The sequence below is a fragment of the Athene cunicularia genome, assembly GCF_003259725.1.
Source record: "Athene cunicularia isolate RWA chromosome 4 unlocalized genomic scaffold, athCun1 chr4_part1, whole genome shotgun sequence".
Taxonomy (NCBI): Eukaryota; Metazoa; Chordata; class Aves; order Strigiformes; family Strigidae; genus Athene; species Athene cunicularia.
The window spans coordinates 1,674,880-1,689,042 of NW_020799098.1; the positions used below are offsets into that span (position 1 = coordinate 1,674,880).

Below are 14,163 nucleotides of genomic sequence, written 5' to 3' on the forward strand. Positions count from 1 at the left end.
CCATCCTCATGGCACTACGGGGCTGTGTTTAGGCACTGAGTATCACACCACGCTGCTGGACTGAATGCAGCTACATTTGTGGGAAGGCACACATACACTGGAGCAGATGTTGAGCTAAAGAAAAAAAAAGAAAGAGGCTCCTGACTTCAGTGTCAAGAGCACAGAGAGACTGGAAACTGGGTCAGCACGCCCCAGTGTTAGAAGCTTAGATGATGCAATGAAAAAGATGGAAGAACTTCACTGAATGGAAGAACTACTTAAATCCAGGATTCGAGCTTACAAGAACCACTTTGCCTCCCTCTTGCAAAACTCTCTGATGTGGCTGGTAAGATTAAAAGTAGACCTCAATTTTTTTAAGTCTGATCCAGAGTGGCAAAGCATAGGAAAAGCTCGTGCTGTAAGCCTGATAAGCAGGTTAAACAGCCTGCATCCCTCCTCTCCCCACCCCTCAATACAAATCCGCAAACTTGACTAAGACAAATCAGATAAATTCAGGCTGTAGGAGCCTTGAAAGGCAATTAAATCCAGTCAGAGACCTGACCAACATGTCCCAACATCAGGATACAGGTACAGGGGGAATGCCTTATTATTATTATAATTATTTCTACCTTTCAGATCAGGCCAGTGAGCAAACCACAAAGTACAGAAGAGCAGGCTAACTCAGGACTACCCATCCTCTGCGTTATCACACCTGGAAAGCTCACACCAGCTCATTAATACCTGCTCTTTCTTTACTTCTTTGCATTGTGGCAGAACTTGGGGGCAACAACCGTGGGCTAACACCTCAGAAAATGTTAGAGAACAAAAACGTTGTATTTATAATCTAGGTATAAAAGGTAATAGGCAAATGGAGTAGGATGATCGATTGCTGAAAGAAATCACGATCTTAACCTAACAAATCCTGTTCTAATGGTTGATGCTCTAGAAGGAGAACATACACCAGCTTTGTTTTGGGATCCTTCGGGTCACAGCATCCTAAAAGAGAGTTTCCTTTTTGATGCAAGGGGATCAGTTGCCCTCAGTCCATCTTCACCTGGAAAAAGGTTGATAAGCATTACGCCCTGTCTCAGTCAAGACCCAAACTATTTGCATTCAGATGTACCAAGTACAGTTTGGCAACTTAATAAATGTATAATGGAATACAAATTTCAGCGAATAAAGACATCTGACAGTGAAATATGGATGCTGAATCTCCAGAAGGGAAGAGAAGCATTACAAGTCCTTGCCTCTGTGCAGGGTTAATGTTCAGTTAAGTGCAGAACAAGACACCTACTCTGATAAACCAAACGATGTTTGCATCCCCGAGGGAATGAAGCAAAGTTTGTTACAGACCATGATTTCACCACCATTTTAACCTTCCACAAGTGCTGCTGGTGCCCAAATGTGCATCTATACTCTCCCTTTAACCATTTGTTCCCATATTTCCCATTACCCAGCAAGAGTGTACAGTGTATTTACAGCTGTAGAGTAAACGAGACCACACAACCCACTGCAGTTGCAAACTAGTTTTTGCTGAGCCAGCTTTCAGATGGATCCACACCCCGGGTCACAGTCACTGCACAATGTGATGCCACACCATGGAGGCAGGAGGACATTGCCTTTCAGAGGCACCACGGATCTATTAAATGAACAGCAAAACTACATCAAAATTTTGAGGTTAGAAAGGAAATTTAAGCTGACTTGACCCTTGTAAGTCTTCAAAAGCTGCGAAACCAACCTGTTCTACGGGGAAAGATTCTCTAGACTGAAAAGTAAAACCCTAAATTTGAGAGAAGGAAGGGTCTTACACCAAATAATGGTGACCTGAAAAACCCTGAGACACCACCACAAGCTGAAGTGCAGCATGATTCAGAGGTGGGAGATCCCAGAGAGTCTGTAATGCACCCGATGACTTAGGTGCGGACATCAGAAGGAGGAGTTGCGATGCTCAACTGAAATACGACAAATCTGAATAAGGGATAACCATCCATAGCTGCAGCACCAGCTGATCTGAGAGCTGAAGGTCCAGGAGAGGTGGATCACAGAAAGCAGAGGAGTCCCAGGCATAAGTCCAGACTGATCTGCTCCTGCTTGTATTGAAAGACTTATTCGTTGCTCATCAGAAGCTCAAAACCCCAGCTGCACACTCAACAGACTGTACAAAAACCCCAAAAGATTTGCTCAAAACCCCAAAGCCAGACTCAACAGACTGCTGCTTTCTATTTCGTAGAAGAAAAACTTCTGGCTAACTTGGTGCAGCTGAAGAGGTTCAGAGGCTCAGATTTACATTCTACAACAAGTAAAAATAAAATCTCCACTAAAATTTGATTTTCACACCTACTACTACAAGCCGCGTTCCTCCTGTGTGAAGGCCCAATGAAAGAGATAAATGACTTACTCCTCGCTTGCTGCAATATTAACTAAGCCATTGAGCTTTATGGCACAAAGACTTGATACTGTGCAAATATAAAAACTAGTTCACTTCTGAACTTATACCGAGATGGAAATCGATTTATATTCCAATACTGCGCTGCCTTACTGCAGTAGTCACAAATTGTCACTTTTCAGCTAATTGGCTGCAGTCAGCAGTTGGCTCAGAAATGCCAATTATATATGCTTTGTCTCCCCATGTGAACTCTTAGATTGCTGCACAGAGCAAACACGGGCAAAGCTGCCTCTAAATTAAAAACAGCACTTAAGATTTAGTCCTCCTTTCCTCTGCATCAGAAAAATTACCACACAAATCTGACAAACGGGGAAGCATTCGTTCAATAAACAGTTAGGTGTTGAATAGTGATGCTCATTTAAATTTAAAGTGCACTAGCAACTGTTCTGCAAAGTCCCACAACCGGAACTGTAATCTCAGATCAAACCCCGCACACCTACGTGTTACAGTAACGCACGACTAAATGCCACGAGAAACCTAAGGCAGGGCCAGAAAACACTCAGCTTTTCTGAATGTTAGGCAGACACTTTAAAACTAATTATTATCTGTTCCCATAGACCTCTGCTGCATCCACTCTCTAGCCTGTGCGCAGACTGAAGGTGGCAATGGTCATGCAAGAGAAGAGTGGTAACTGGAGACAAGTGTAGCAATTTTGTGGGAGAGAAGAAAAAATACTGAAATAATAACCCAAACAATTAATGAAAACCTAAAAAAATTGATAAAGAAAAATTAATGCAACCCTAACCCAACTAACGCAACCCAAAAGGGACTAGCTCTTGCTTTCAGAGCTACGGCAAAAAAAGGGAGGAGCTGAAATAACAGTAAAGGTGGGGCTGTGGTGGTGGTGAATCTCACAGGCTGTGCAGGCACCGGCGGTGGTGTAAGGTTGTAGGAAAATACAGGCCAGAATTCACCACCTTGTAAAGTCTCTTTTGACACCGGAGTTTGGGGTCAGTTGGGGGATGCTCCTTCCTGAGAGCTCCTGCTCGGTAACTGCTGTGAACAACGACGACACGTTTGTGGCTGGAATTAAAGGATTGTGAAAGATGATTTCTGAGAATCCTTGATGCAAATGGGTTAAAGAGGTCCTGTCCCAACTCTTCTCTCACCCAGGTGTTCAGTAGCCTCCACGGAGGTTTACAGAAGGAATTCACACCTATAAATCTGCCCCAGAAATGCAAAGTGCAGCTTCTCAGGCTGATCTCCGAGACAGTGGCTTTCCACCCAAGTCCTGTGTTTCCCACTGTAACAAGACTGTCCTTGCAGGTGACTCCGTACGCACAGGAGCTGAGGTGAACCTGAAAATTCAGGTAGCAACTCCTAAAATACTCTCAGCAAAAATTCCCGTTGGCTTTGAAAAGTTTAAGAGCACATTCGGTGAAGAGGCAGCGTTCAGGAGGACGAGGAGTAGATCCAACAAGCTGAGATGGCCAAGTTAGAATTACAAACTCAGTAAGGTGGGTTGCCATGGGGAAGAGCACCTCGAAGGTGCACTTCAACGCCCTCAAACTCTGAGTGTGATCTCTCCCCAAAGCAGAGAAGCACAGTACACGAATAATTCTGCCTCATTTGGGTTCTTGCAGACAACTGTTCACTTATTTTGACCTGTTGAATTCTGTTAACTTTTTACATAACAACTCACTCAGGACTATAGAGTTAAAAAACAGTGGATTTCATGATAACAGCGATTAAATTCAAGCAAATTACTATCATCAGCTGGAGACAAAGACTAACAACATTAATCACTTCTAGCAGTAAACAGCACCACAGACTTCAGTTACAGAAAAGAAACTGCTTTAACTATTTTCAGGGTTTGGAAACAGAATCAAACAGTCAGGACTCTCACAACCTTCCATACAGCTCGCCGACAAGAATCTTTACTTACCGTTAGCCTCTCAAAATCTATGAATTGGTAAGACGTCCAGCTGAATACCTTTAAAATGCAAATTTTATGCTTAGAATTCAAAAGGAAAAGGGGGTGGGGGGGTGTAAGTATAGAAGAGATGTTGACACATCGCTCCTGCCCCCAGAAAATTCCCTTCTAAAGTGTTTCTTTTTGTCCAAAAAGGGATTTTTTGTTGCTTACAATCCCTTCTCCATGTCCAACTTTGAAGACTGACCTACAAGTTTGGTGGAAGTTACCTGAAAAAGGAGCAATCCCAGATGCTGCTTGATTTAATTCTACAACCTTTATGCAACAGCCCCTTCTCAAGCACCGCGCAAAAACTTCATGCCATTTCTACTTTAAACATTTAACTAGAGGAAAAAAACCTCTTTGCTAAAAGGTCTTGCTTATTAGATGAAATGCAGGTGAGGAATTCACTCCTTTAAGAGGAATTCACATGAGAAAAACGACGCAATAAAAAATCCCTCTTCTGTTTTTTTAAAGAAAAAGCACATTTTCCACTGCTTGGTTTAAAAGCAACAAGTTGAAAAATAGAAGAGTTCTTGAAAAACCTATATAAAATATCAATCCTTCTACTGGACCTCAGCTGTGTTTATGCTGAAAAGCTGGTTTGAGTTACCTTGAACTTGGCAGCAGGGACCCCGCACTCACGTGTTAGCCCGAGCGGCTGGCGGGGAGCTCGCCGGGGACGGGGGGACGGGTAGCCAGGGCCAGCACCAAAGCTCGACTCGCTCACAAAGCACTAAGCTGTTCACTCATGCCATAGAAAGAAAAAGTGGTTATAACGCACAGCTGAGAATAACATTTTGGTTACTGAGGAAGCTTTCTTGCCACCGTATGAGGCTTTTAAGAGAAACACACTGATGTATTCCAAATTTCAAATGGATTTGGATTTCCACACGACTGCAACAATTCTTCTGGAGACAAGCGCAGTTCTAAGCTACTTTGGAAAAAAAAAAAATAGTTAAAAATAAAAATGCTGAAGCTACACACAGAAAGCGAGCCGCTAGCATTCAAACACTCCACTCTTCCCAGTTACAAGCCCTCAAGTACCTCCCTCCCGTTTCAGATGCTGCCGGGTGGATCCGCTTGCGAAGGATCCCGTTCCTTGGCTTTGCGCCAAGCAGAGCTCTGACACCATCTGTGTGCAGGGTAAGTTACTTTCGTCAGCGTACCAACTATTTCTGGAGAGTTTCAGCGGGGCAAAAATTAAAAACTTCAACGCACAGCAGCTCAAACACTCTCTCAGACCCTGAAAGTCCAGCAAAAAGAGGAGTTTCACAGTTGACAACAACTTGTGTGCCAAAAGCTTAAAAGAAATGGAAGTTGTTTCCCTAAAGAGCTTGCAGTGTAAGTACGCAAGAGGGAATCAAGAACAGAAAGAAGAGTAAAGCAGCTAAATCCTTATTAGCAATTTATTTTTTTTTTTAGGTTGCAAAATAGCTGACAGATGCAAATGGGCAAAACCTTATGTCTGGCATTATTTCTGACCAGACAAAACACTGGAAATAAATGGAAGACAGAGCTCGGTGTTGCAGTGGTATTAGCAGAGAAAAAGATATGTCTCCCTCTCCGAGGAAGTCATGATTTCTAAGGATCATATAGGATGAAAGATTTAAAACATTTATCAATCTGTATCACAAAAGGTTTGCAATATGCCAGCCGCAGGAGTGTCTACAGAAATTCTAAGGATTTTACATCCTTAATAAAATAAAGTAGTAAAATAAATATATATATATTAGATATATATAAAGTATATATCCAGTTCAAAATAAAGTAACTATATATTTATATAAATAACCAAATAAAAATATCTTTTAGTGACAACATTTCTCACATTATTACACAGTACCGAAGCCACACGCTGTTTCAAACCTCCCATCACAAATCTACGTGAAGTGGCAGTAATAAAAAAAAAACCAACCCACAAGCTTATTTTCACCAAACTGCCTATTTGCAGGGAGAAAAAAAAACGAAGAACCAAAGATATGCAGAGCAATTGAAGGTTCAACCCATTCTAGGATTTTTATTTTTTTTTTTTAAACGACACACTAGCATAGTTATGAAATAAAATGCTGGGAGCTTTAATACACAGAGTTCTCTCTGCTGCATACCCGTAACTGTAGGACTGGCAGCTTGGTCCATGTTTCCAACCTAAAATCAAGGAAAAACCAGCAGGTACTTTGGAAGGAAACTTTATGCTGTGGAGCACAGGGTGTGAGAGCTCATGTAAGGGCTGATCAAAGGGCTGCCGCGTTACGCGGCATCACTATCAGTTTTGAAAGAGCTCTGAAGTCAGAAATCATAGGCTGGGCTGTTTTACTCATCAAGGTTTTATTTGTTGAAAGCTTTGGCTATGATTTTGTGTTAAAGACTTCTTAACATGAAAAAAAAGAACACTGCTGGGTAGGGAAAAATGAACAACCTATATATATAAGCTCTCATATTAGCATTAAAAAAAGACAGGCAGTTACTACCTATCACTAAAGGCATTCTAGAACTTGTATTTCACCATTTTGTCACGGAAGAACTTCCCCGTAAAAAGCTGAACTGACAAATCAATATCTCGTGATTTATTTCAATGCTCATAGTCTAAATATTCAGGTAATTTAAAGATGCTTTGGGTGCAGGTGTACGAACCAGGATGGTGCTCGTCGTGCAGGCCAAGCAGACTGTTTTAATAAAGAACTATACATGACACTCATAATGAAGGATGACAAGAAAAAAAGAACAAATAAACCAATTAAAAAAAAACACAACCAAACAAAAAATTGACCCAGAGATTTATTATTACACAGGGCTGTGACAGTACTACACCACCCTGACCCCAACTCTCCACGCTGCTGGGCAACGCCGCTGTGAGCAACATTTTGCCAATATGGTAGGAAAAAAATGAATACTACAAAGTCAGGAAACTAAGTGAGAGAAAATAGAAATTTTAGCGACATTCCTGGACCGGTTTGTTTTGACCAAAAGCAGACCCACAGAGCCATCTGAGAGCTATTATTGGAGCGCTGGTGGCTCTGTCTTCGTGTCGGTTAGCTAAACAAGCCAGAGGGGTTTCGGTTTTGTCACTCTGTTAGTATGGGATATATTTTTCCCCCGTGGTTCAGCCAGGCTGTATCTACTGTTGCATTTGAGTATGTTGGTTTCTTATATTTTATTGGCAGTGCACTTTTCTCCTCTTCATTAAGTCTGCTTACTATTCTTTGACTCTTTAAATAAGCTTTCGTGTAAGTAAATATATCTAGCTCTTCTGGTAGCTGTAAAAGCTTCCCAGCAATGGCCCACATCACTCGTTTTCTGAAATATATTTGAACTTGAGGTTTACATTTACATTCAGCAGCGGCATAATGTATTTTCAAGAGCTATTCAGCACAGAGGTACGACAACTGCAAGCAACTAGCACATCATCACCTCGGGCCTCACCCAGGAGAAATTAATTGCCTAATGCAGACTTTGCTTCCACACAGAAGTAATTCTGCATTTTTTTGATATTATGCTTTCCAGCCCTGCATCTTAAAAGACAAAAAAAGATCAGCTTCCTTCTAAGTAAGACAATTCATACATACCTTACTCTCATATCCAGGAAAACCCTCATCCAAAGAAATCCTCCTGGTGTTATTAAATCTGAATCTCAGTCTATGTCTCTCTGTTCTCCTATAACTTTGCTTTTTTATGCAGCTAAAGTTTTGCAACAGCCACACGAGCAGACTTCCAATGCTCTGTGAAGATACTACAATAACCCTCGCAAACAAAGATACGTGAGTTACTGCAGTTCATCCGAAGTATAGCTCAAGCTGTAGCTATAAAACCCCAAGATTTCAGTGGTTGGGTAAAAGGATAAAAATCCCAAGCAACAATACAGTACTTGGGGAAAGTTTAGCATGAGCAATTCTCAATGTTGTTGAAGCCACCAGCTGCAGTAAAAGTACTCAAGTTGCAACACACCCTAGCAAGGGTTAACTGCCTTTGAGAGAAACCGTAGTTTTTAGGGATTTAAGAAGCTTCTAACAAAAATACTAGTTAATATGAAAGGGAACAACTTCTAAAAGGAGAAAAATGTCATCGGTTGATGCCAAAAATAAGAGAGCAGGAGCAGATAAAAAGGAAGCAGCTGTTTCATGTTTTAAAGTATCATTTAACTGTTCTGTTTTAAATCTTTCCATCCCCAGCAGAAGATGTCAGTTTGCCTGTTCCGAAAAATCAGCATGTAATTGCATGTCTCCAAAAGTAATTACATTCAACAGCAAATTTCATCAGATTAACAAATTGATTTGCGTTTCATTGTTCGGTTTAAAGCAAACCTCTTACCACAGCGAGAGAGATGCAGCGAAATGGGCTCAAAAGCACCTGCAGTTATATCTAAATAAAGGCAAGGGACATCATTAGCAAACAACTTTGGCATTCCAGTGCTTTCAGAAGCAAAAGCAAAAGAACATTTTTGGAACAGAAGGGTCCCAGAGAGCGAAGGATGATTATAATCTCTGCACCGACACCTACTCCTCATTAAAGGTGCATGAGGCACACTCAGGACCTGGCAGGAAAGCTATGGAGATCACCATCCTCAGTAGGGTTTCAAGCCTACATAATTATTTTATCAAAGCAATCACTACCTATCTATATGTATCTTATTCTCTTTGGCCAACAACAAAGACATTTTTTTTCCTTCCCTTTCCCTTTCCCTTTACCGAGAGCTTTCATTTGATTAGCCCGTGGCTTTTGATTACTGAACGACATTAATTTAGAGAAAAACTGGAAACCTCCACGGGTCATGTCCAGTCTTCAGGGATATTTATGCCCTGTATCAAATGCCTAACGTTTCCTCCAGAGACGGATCAGGGTATTAGAGTCAGTTACAGACTCTGCTTTTTAACCGCGGTACGGTTTCTTCGCTCTATCTTATTACGTGCATTATCAAAGCCTTTTAGTTAGGCTGTAAACCTCAAAGAGGTAACCCTAGAGAGCACCACTGCTGGCAATATTCGTGTCACCTTAAAGAGGTTGAAGGCCTAAAATAAAAGGCAGGTGGACGCGTGGGATCTGACATTCCTCCAGCTCCATTTTTAAGCCGAGGGGTACTGTCTTCCTCACCTGGCAGGAGCTAAGGGTACCCCAAAAGCTTTACTTGGCTGCAGCAAAGTGTCATCCATCACTCAGCTCTGCAAGAAAACAAATGCTTCCCGAGCCACATTAAACACTAAAAGGCGAGTAAAATTAAAGCTTAATTTAAACTGGTATTAAGATTCATGTTAATGGAGACCACCTGTTTTGTGGGTAACATTGCCAATAAAAATAGCAGGATGGGGAAAGAGTGTAAGAAGAAGAAATTTAATCCAAAACTGCTGTAATGAGGGAGATTTCCTTTGAAAAATAAGAGCTTGGGAAGATTTCAGTACTTGCATACTGCTGGACACAAGAACCATGAAAGATTAAAATAATGATGATAAAGATCAGAGTAAGAGCTTTGTCTGAGGATTGTGAAGACTTTTTAGGAATGTAATTCTGAGAACTTTAGAAAATCTTGGCTATTTCCCACTTAAATAGACACGTACAGCACAAGAGCAAATAAGCCTGCTTTAATCAGCCAGAGCATCATTCCTTAGAAGAATCTCAGTCTAGTTTATAATTCATCTCTACTCTGAAATCCAGCTGACACCAGCAGCATATGGCTCCACGTGAACTTTGCCTATATACTACCACAGGAAATATCTACTGGCTTAAGAAAAAGACACTTCGAACACTGGCTTTGCAGAGCTGGCAATAAAGAGATGTGAAGAGAATCTGCTCTCTTACATTCCTACATACATTTTCAGCGTATCATTGTAAATCAGTGGGAACTGTTACACAGGTCAAAGGAGACCATTAGTGAAAATAATGCAATCCCAGAGCAAACCCTTGGGTTGCAATGAGAGGCAGAGCAGAAGCCTTTTGATGCACGGGAACAAACAGAGCTTAGGCTGTTCCCTCAGACGAACAACTAAGGAAAGAAGAAAAGGTCATAAAAATGTATCAAAATTAGCAGTCACGGGTCTAATACACAAAGCACTCGAATCCAAGAAAGTGTCAATTCTGAAAGCTTTATTCAGAGCAGGATCGTACTTCCACATCTATTTGATATCTTATTCGATGGCAGCAGCGCAGCTTTTAACTGGAGCACTAAAATGTGTCTTTTTGCCTCAAAACTTGGATGCAGTCATCCTGGCAATCCCCGCGCCAACAGTAAGTTAATAAAAGCAACATAAGGCAGTAACGGGAGGGAGGGCCCCAAAGGAAGGTAGTTCATTAAAGAGTACATCATCCAAGAGGTCTACACGTAACGATTTACATTTGGCTCCTTGGGAGAGCACACACGGTGGTTTCTGTACACACTGTGTAAGCCCTGAGTGTGCGGTGTATACCCACAGCTTAGCAACAGTCACCCCGTCCATCACCAGAAGCGAGAGCTGCAGACAAAAGGCTGATTTAATTACAGAACATCGGAGGCTGTCCTCGATTTTTCAGGTCTCCCCATTTGTAACAGTTTCGGCGCTTGAACTTTTGGCAGCTCCTTGGAAAAGAGTGATCAGTTTAATGGAGACAAATTATTTCCACCTTTCCGCTCGCCATTCACAATTTCGGCAGATGAACTAGACAGCAATTCAACATTTTGAGCCGCTTCACAAATATTTTCCTATCACAGCGTATTTTTCAATATCGAGTATAATTACAACCACCCATTATGTGACTGAATTAAGCTATCCACAGTGCATTAGCTTTCCGTGTAGAAAGGAACAAAGCTTTAGAAGAGGTTATAGACCCACAGTCCTGAAAGATATCAACTGGGGGAGCCAAAAAAAAAGCTTCAACGGCCCATTCCAAAGTTTGAGAAACTAAAAAAGTGTAAGCAGCAGAGGCAATTTTAGTTATTCTTCCATAAAAGTCCTTTATGAAATCAGAGTGGAAGGCAGCCGTTTAACTGAAATTTTCCCACCGCTTATCAAATACTTCCAGTTCTCAGCGTCAGCTGTCTAATGCTGCTGCAGTCCTCCACCAAGCAGCACGTGCAGCGATGCTACGTAGTCACGGTGGCCTTTTATTTGAAGCCCAACGTGATGATGAATTGCCAAGCAAACAATATATAGTGAATTTCTAACGAGAGTTTGCAAACGGTATATTTTGCATGCAAGAGGCTGCAAAATCCGTTTGCCTCTTTTTTTGTTCCTTGAAGCATTTGGCTCATAATTAACGTTTAAGCGCATTCAAATTAAAATACTTCAACCAACGCGAGGGAAAGAGAGGAGGCAATTGCCAGTTAATGATACAATTACAAACAGTGGTTTTTTTCCTTAATCGGCTCCTAGGCATCTTACATCTACTCAGAAAGTAGCGATCAATTCAAAAAGCTTCATCGTGAGGGCTCTGAATCTGGGAGAAAGCAATCTAAAATGAAATGTGACAGAATGTTAATGAAAACAATAGTTTGGATATGAAACCAGACAAGAACACGAGTTTATATTTAGCGAGTGGTAGAAAATACCATCAGGAGTAAGCTGTAATGGAGCAGAAAGCTCAGAACCATTAAAAACGGGTCAAAGTTAGCTATATTAGCAACTCTGATTTTCAGCCCCTGTGCGTTCAGGGGAGGGACTCGCTGAAATCTGTTCCAGGTAAATACATGCTAATTTAAACGTTAAAAACTGCTGACTTTTACACAAGTATCACAGAGAGTTTCAAATTCTCCGCATTAGCTACTTGTCAACTCCAAAACCGAAGTTTCGCCTCTGAGGGAGATGACTTTTGTCTGGATTGGAACCCATGAAAAGACGACCTCAGAGTTTCTGCACTGAATTTCCTCGCTTCTTACTGTAATATTGTACAATTGATTATTTGGATTCTACAGCTCTTTTCTAATCTGATACCTATTTTGAAAGAATGACAGAGCAAACTTGCAACAAAGATTAAAACAGAAAAAATAGTGGGGGGAAAAAGATCACACTACCTTTACACGACTGCAGAAAAACATCAACCCTAACAACATGCACCGATGTCCTTTTCTAAAGGGTGCTCTCTCCGTTTGGTGGAAGATCTGGAATATTTAGGGAATATTTTCCAAGCAAAAGAGAGAAAGGTGAACAGCTGTGGTTTGCAATAATGCTTATAAAATCCCCGTGGCCATGCCAGACAAGGTTTGTTAGCAGAGAGGAGCTGCAAAGCAGAGAATGGAAATACTGAGACATTTCTGACAAGACCTTACCTGGGTTTTCAAGAAAGCCTGGCAAGCTAAGGTTTTGAGTGATCTTCACAACGTAGCTTGCATACTCAGAAACCACTCACACGGGAGGTATTAGGAAGCAGATTGCTGTATTCTGAAGGTTTTCTGCATTTTGCAGCTTTAGTTCTTTTACAAAACAATCATTTCAGGTCATTACAGCAGGCAGGGAAAGGCATCCTAAAGCAATATACTTTACAAAAAAAAAAAAAAAAAAAACCCAACCAAATCAACAAACCCCAACCCTGAAGTGGTTTTGAAGAGAGGTGGAGCAAGAAGGAAAAAAAAACCAACAAAACAAAACCAGAATTCAGCATTGGCAGGAACACAGCTATCTCTAACACAAAAGAGCATTTATACTCTCCAAGTCCAGATTTTAACAGGCAAGAAGAGAGGGGAAGAGAGACAGATTTCAATCAAGGAGTTCAGAATAAAGTTTCTAATATTTTTTAAAAATTAACATGGACTGTAGGTTAATTGCTCTGCAGTAAAGTTTGTACATTTCTGAAGTTCTCTGTATATATATGAAAACTTCTGTTTAGATACATTTACTCTATCTAAACTGAAAATAAGCCAGGATCGGAGAGTGCATGTACAATGACTATTTATTATGATAGTCAAAAAAAAAAAAAACACCCCACCAAAAAAACAAACCAGTTGGACATGCTGCACTGCACAGGCACAGACCAAAACCCGGCGTAAGCTGCAAGGTGACAAACACACACACACCAGGAGAAACTATTTTCCAGCAGTAGCAGAGTTCTCCTGACTTAAACACTCTAAATTCTAAAGGGAAATTGAAACATGTTCTGTAGCTGCGAGAAGTTTAACCGCAATGAGCAAAACTGTAGGAGGAAGCCTGAGATAACAAAACCAGTTTGCATCCTGCCCATACTGCAACGCGTAGTTTTAATTAACAAATTAGCTTGCCCTGAAGGACCAAACCCAACTGCACAGGAACTTTTATGTGGGGAAATAAAGACTGACCACCTAGAAAAAGTAGTAAGAGAGGAAGTATGGGAAATGTCTGAGTAAAAACTATTCCTGAGAAGAAAGGAGTATGGGATGAGTCCCGAAGGAGCAATCAGGAAAGCAGAGAGGACAAGAAGTGAGAAGTCACCCCATGGCTCTGGTTTAAATCTTGTAGTGAACCCTGGTCAAGACCTGACTGCTAGGAAGTCTTTGTCCCAAAAATCCATACCATGATTTATCTTCTATTTTATCTTATTGGAGATAAACTCCTACAGAGAGCCAAGACTTTACAAAAAGGCAAAAAAAAAAATAGGGAAAGTAAATAGGAAAGAGATACAGAAAGGACAGGCAGGAACACAGGTTGCAATTAAGGGCAATTGAGGGCAGCTCAATCCACCATGGAAGATTGCACAAGACCTGAAAGGACACAATAAGTCCTGGAGACAAATCATACTTTTTTTTAAACTGACTTTTCTCCAGTTTTATCTGTATGGAACCATTACTTTTCATACTACCATCTCCTACTCATCAACTGCTCTGAAAAAAATTATCAGGATGGTGAAGAGGAAAAATGAATTAAGAGAGTAAAGCAGTAGCCCTGGGTGGTGT

General features: G+C 41.1%; 1 protein-coding gene and 1 long non-coding RNA gene across 2 annotated transcripts in view; both read right to left on the reverse strand.

The window, feature by feature from the left end:
- Window positions 1–14,163, reverse strand: part of ATRN (attractin) — a 154,521-nt gene that overhangs the window by 46,044 nt on the left and 94,314 nt on the right. The window lies entirely within an intron of this gene.
- LOC113479078 lies at window positions 10,464–12,762 on the reverse strand. The gene is made up of 2 exons (XR_003398206.1): window positions 12,568–12,762; window positions 10,464–11,753 (listed from the first exon to the last, which is right to left on the reverse strand). It is a non-coding gene; the product is annotated as an uncharacterized LOC113479078 (long non-coding RNA).